This window comes from Ursus arctos, unplaced genomic scaffold (assembly GCF_023065955.2).
Source record: "Ursus arctos isolate Adak ecotype North America unplaced genomic scaffold, UrsArc2.0 scaffold_32, whole genome shotgun sequence".
In the NCBI taxonomy this organism is placed as follows: domain Eukaryota; kingdom Metazoa; phylum Chordata; class Mammalia; order Carnivora; family Ursidae; genus Ursus; species Ursus arctos.
In genome coordinates, this window is record NW_026623008.1 from 6,923,605 (window position 1) to 6,929,604 (window position 6,000).

A 6,000-nucleotide genomic window follows, 5' to 3' on the forward strand; every position below is an offset into this window, starting at 1 on the left:
AAATCGGCCCATGGGGCGGGGTCTCCTGCATACGGGGAGGGTGCTGGGGGGAGCGCGGGGACGCTCATTGGCCTCCGCAGGAGAAGGTGGGGCCAGGGATCCCGGGGCGGGGCCACGAGATGGGCGGGTGGAACAGGGTCGTGAGTAGTGGCCGAGCGGCGCTCAGAGCAAAGAGGTGGAGCGGAGGGTGGGCAGGGGAAGAGGGGCGGGGGCTCGGAGGAGGAGGCGGTCTGAGGGCGGAGCCCAAATTAAGGATGGAGCTGCCTCTGCGGTGAAGCGACTCTGCCTGTCCCTAGCTGCTCCAGGAGCACATAGATCCCATAAAAATAATGGCCTCTCCCACACACGAGTCTGTGTTTAAAAATGGGAGCGGTCAGACGGGGCGGAATCCTCGGTGAGGCCGGTTTCTCCAGGACCCCTGAAAAATTTGAAACGGACGAGGTTGCAAAACATTTAGAGGCGTGGTCTTCCTGCGCGGTGGAACTGGGAACATAGCTACCTTTGAAGCAGCTAGGCCCACTCTTGAATTGGATCCACGGAGCCCAGAAAGCTCAGGGATGGGCCTCCGTGGGCCCATTAAACTTAAAGTATCATGTGTTTTGGTGGGAAGTACAGTTTTCTGGGGAGAAGGGGTCCATGATTTAAAAATGTTAATCTGCTAGATGGCTCTGTCTGGATAGAGTACAGGGAGAAATAGCCCTTTTTGGGCAAAATATGAATTGCTTTGAACACCCACTTTCCCTTTTAAAGGGACGCATGTCTTTAAGAGTGGCCTCATTTTCAACATTTTTAACAGTTACGTAGTGTTACACTAACCACACTTAAGAAGACCTCCTGCCCAGCTTTTCCAGCCTTTCCTTTCGCCTCTTTTCCGTCCCACCCTTCTCCACTCCCCTCACATTTCTTCCCCATTCTTATGCAAGAATATGAGATATATATATTTTTTTACTTTATTGTGTTTACATTTCATAATGTCCATATTACTCTTTTTGAGTTAATGACTATTTTAGTTATAATTGAATATTTTAATTTTATCAAAATTAGGTGGACTTGCCTGTATCCCCAGGGCAAGGGCTCAACCAATATTTGCCCATACAGTGTACCAGCTGATCCTTCAAGTTTCCCAGTGCACACCAATGCAAAAAATGTACACATTCGAATTATTTTTATGTAAATATTGATGTTTAAACAAATGAATTAAAACTGAACAAGTTGCTTGGTGTTCAAGACATAATGTATAAATACATTTTTAAAAAAGATTTTGTTTATTTGAGAGAGCCAGAACAAGCAGGGGGAGCAGCAGAGGGAGAGGGAGAAACAGACTCCACACTGAGCAGGGAGCCTGAAGTGGGGTTCCATCCCAGGACCCTGAGATCATGACCTGAACCAAAGGCAGATGCTTAACCAACTGAGCCACCCAGGTGCCCCAAATGCATACCCTTTTTAAAAGACATGCTGGGGCACCTGGGTGGCTCAGTTGGTTGGGCATCTGCCTTCGGCTCAGGTCATGGTCCCAGGGTCCTGGGATTGAGTGCCGCGTCAGGCTCCCAGCTCAGTGGGGAGCTTGCTTCTTCCTCTACCCCCTGCTCTTGCTCTCTCTCTCTCTCTCTCTCAAATAAATAAATAAATAAATAATCTTAAAAAAAAAGAGAGACATATGCTTAAGGATAAAGGTGGGAAAGCAATGCATAAAATGCAAATGTGTCCATGTGAAATAATGGATGCTTTTCCTTTTCTCAAATTTTTCATAAATCTATTGTTTTTATATTTCAAAGTTATAATACGTTCATCACAGTCAGTCCCTCAGCTACCCTATCAGCTCATAGCAGAAAATTCTTCCTTTCTAGACAACAGTATTACTTCAGGATTACGCAGGCTCCACCTATCTGTAGGGTCTTAGAATGAAACACTGAAGGTTTAGAATGTAGGGAACATCTGTTAGTTCTGACAGCCCAGCACTGTCTCTTCCCCTTGGGAAACTGCTCCTCCCTACCATCTACCCTCCAGAGGGTCTGATGAGGCTATCAATTACAGTATTCTGCCCTCTCCGCTTCATTAAAAAAAGCCCACAAACAAACAGGGGAAACATGGGATGCAAGCTGGACCAGTTAAGTGCTACATTCTCTTGACTATTGGATAAGAAGCAGGATATGTCCCAAGCCGAGCCAGTTGGAGTCCTTCCCTAAAACTTTCTTTTTTTTTTTTAAAGATTTTATTTGGGGTGCCTGGGTGGCTCAGTCATTAAGTGTCTGCCTTTGGCTCAGGTCAGGATCCCAGGGTCCTGGGATCGAGCCCCACATCAGGCTCCCTGCTCAGCGGGGAGCCTGCTTCTCCCTCTCCCACTCCCCCTGTTGTGTTCACTCTCTCTCTCTGTGTGTCTCTGTCAAGTAAATAAATAAAATCTTTAAAGAAAAAAAAGATTTTATTTATTTGAGAGAGAGCGAGTGAGAGCACAAGCCGGGGGAGGGGCAGAGGGAGAGGGAAGCAGACTTCCCGCTGAGCAGAGAGCCTGTCTTGGAACTTGATCCCAGGACCCTGGGGTCATGACCTGAGCCAAAGGCAGATGTTTACCAGACTGAGCCACCCAGGGCCCCCCCATTGTCCTTTTTAAAATGTACCAATCTTGTGAGTCCTCTGCTCTTCAATGACTTCTCTTTGACTTTGTGATGAACTTCAAAGCTTTCAGCATGGCTGCGAAGCCCTGCATCATCTAGTTCCAGCCTGATCTTGAACCACGTTTGCTGACTGGGCTCCAGCCACACGTGGGCCTTCTCCCTGTCCATTGATCATAGGGTACTTCATGCTTCACGACTCCTAGGTGTGCAGTTTCCTTTGCCTCGGTAGTTCTTCTCCACTTCTCCCTTGTCACTCGACTGAATATTTGATCTTCTTTAAGGAGGCTTTTCTTAACCTGTGCTAGCCGCAGTCCAGCATGGCCATACTTTCCAGGGGGGCAAGGACGTCCCTGAAAACCACTGCCACCTAGTACAAGATCTGGCACACGCAGATGCCCTCCAAATAGTGTTGCATGAATGAATGAATGAATGAATGAATGAATGAATGAATAATAAAACCCGCTTAGATACCCTGCCCAGGACTGTCGTTTCTATTGGGCACCCACTCCTACTTGCCCAGCTCCACCCCCAACCCCAGTGCTATCAACCCTCTCCTCGCTCTTCACTCATCGAATTTATGATTCTGGATTTTATCCTTTCAGCTTTGGGGAGGGTCCCTCTGTGCTCCCAGACACGTATGTATCTTTAAATACTAGTTGTCCAGGGCCAAAAAAAAATCTCTATCCCCTCTGCCGAAGGGATAACTGTTAACAGTACAAAATTTTAGGCCACATGTGAAACAACAGCGGAGCCAACGGTTACAGGGAAGGAGACCTATTCTGAAGTAGGTTTGCCAAGAGCGGTCCTCAAGTTTTACCCCATAAGATGGCCTTGCTGTCTAGGTTAGCAAGTACAAGACGAGGACAGGAGAGAAAGGAAGAGACTTCGCGCTAAATAGGACGAGGTTTGATAGCACAGAAAAATGAGAACCCTTTCTTTTTGTATTTTGAGAACCACATTTCAAATATTAATTAATAATTTCCAGAAAGATAGAAGGTAAAAGAGTTTGTCTTTTGGTCCCGATGTTTGCCTTCCTGTTTACATTCGGTGCAGCTCTGACTTTTCAGAGGACAGGGTGATAAGGAGGCTAAGGGCACCGCAGGCAAGGAGCGCCGCAGTCATGCGCCGTTCTCCTGTGTTTCGCTTTGGCAATGACTTGTCATCTAATTTTACTTTGGAGATAATAAGGAATTATTAAACACAGCGATGAAAGCATTTTGTAGATCAGTGAATATACATATTTTGTGTCACGAGTGGGCTATGTGCAGCTGTGAACACCTGGCTCTCTGCCAGGCTGTCCCCAGAGCGATGGTTTCTGCATGGGTAGGTCCTCCTAAATCACAGAACCCTGTTCGTAGTGCACTTGGGAACAATAGAAAGAAATGATTATTCGTTTCCTTGGCTGAGTGTTCTGACAGAACAACATGTCTTGTAAGTGTATTTTGTCTGTGCAGAAACGTTTTAATCACCTAGTGAAGACAAACCGACATAAGACTTCAGTTTGGGGGCGCCTGGGTGGCACAGCGGTTAAGGGTCTGCCTTCGGCTCAGGGCGTGGTCCCGGCGTTCTGGGATCGAGCCCCACATCAGGCTCCTCCTCTGCTGGGAGCCTGCTTCTTCCTCTCCCACTCCCCCTGCTTGTGTTCCCTCTCTCGCTGGCTGTCTCTCTCTCTGTCAAATAAATAAATAATCTTTAAAAAAAAAAAAAAAGACTTCAGTTTGGGTCCAAATACTCAGCTTAATTTTTTTTTTAAGATTTTATTTATTTATTTGACAGAGCAAGAGAGCAGCAGCCAGAGGGAGAGGGAGAACCCGGATCCCCGCTGAGCAAGGAGCCCGATGCGGGGCTCGATCCCAGGACCCTGGGATCATGACCCGAGCCGAAGGCAGACACTTAACCATCTGAGCCACCCAGGTGCCCCCAATACTCAACTTATTATCCTTTAGGCATACTTGTCTGTTTGTCACCTTTTTCCCCTGCTGGTTATCGTCTAATTAAGTACTAAAAAATTACTATTCCCAGGGCGCCTGGGTGGCTCAGTCAGTTAAGCATCTGCCCTCAGCTCAGGTCATGATCTCAAGGTCCTGGGATTGAGCCTTGGATTGGGCTCCCTGCTTGGCGGGGAGTCTGCTTCTCCCTCTCCCTCTGCTCCTTCCCTGGCTTTTGGGACCTAGTTCTCTCTCTCTCTCTCAAAATGAATTAAAAAGAAAAATTACCATTCCTGAAAGCAAATAGCCTCTACTCTCTGGGAATAAACAATAAACAGCTCTTTCCCCCAGCGCATACCAGCAACACGCTTCCTATCAGCAGGTGTGCAATGCTACCAGTGTTCTCAGGGTGAGACTGAAGAACATTCTTGACAGGCCGTTCGTCACCCTGTTGAGGTACAGACTGCCCAGTAGTTTATTGTCGTGAACAAGAAGAGGGGCCTGTTACGATTAAATATGTGTAGCTTTGCTCCTACCCTGCACTGTGTTCAGAGCAGAAATTTTTAAACCTATCTGAGACTATAAACCCTCCTGTTTCACATTCATAGGTTTGCCAGGGGGTTCCTGAAATCCTTTGCTGTTTGTGACCCCGAAGTCTGGCTTTGGGGTAATGTAACAGACACTTAGATTTTGTGTTTTGATCCAGCAGAGATTTCTCAATCTAAATGAACTTCGTGGTTTTCTTTCCTCCCCGTCCCCCTCCCCTCACTGTCTTCATTACTGTTCTTCCGGGAAATTACTTCCCATCAGCAGTATTAGCCCCCAGCTGGTGCATCAGATGGGGCTCTTTTTTATAGTTAATAAACACGGAAGGCTGAGGGCGGCTCATGTACATGCCAGTGCCAGCTACCAAAGAGCCTCAGATGAAAGCTTATGCAAAGGGGACAGGCATGGTGCAAATGTCCTGGGATCCGAGATTACTCACTCTTCTCCCCCATGCTGCATAACAGATAGTAATGATTATTAATTATTTAAGCAAAGAACATGAGAGCCAACACAGGCAGGGGAGAAAAAAAAAAAAGGAAGCTGCACTCTAAGATCCTCTGCTGAAACCACTTTAATTAGCACAAGCTACAGAGCCAGGGGAAATAGACCAAGATACTTAATAGCTAAAGAAGTTTTAAAGATTCTTTACCACTTTTTGTCCCTTAAAAGAAAAGATACCTTAGCTTCCATTTGTGTATGTTGCTGATAAACTGGAACAGGACAGTGACATGGCTTCCGCAGGCTCCCTTCAGGGATGGAAGGGGGGGCAGTGGCGCGTGGGGGCGACTGGAAGAGGCTCAGTCGGGTGTTCGCAGGTGTTAGTGAATCCTGAGGCCGTGAGTCCCAGGGCTCCCCTGGAGACCTGTCTTTTGTGTTCATAAGCGGTAAGGACATTGAAACTCGAAAGTTGA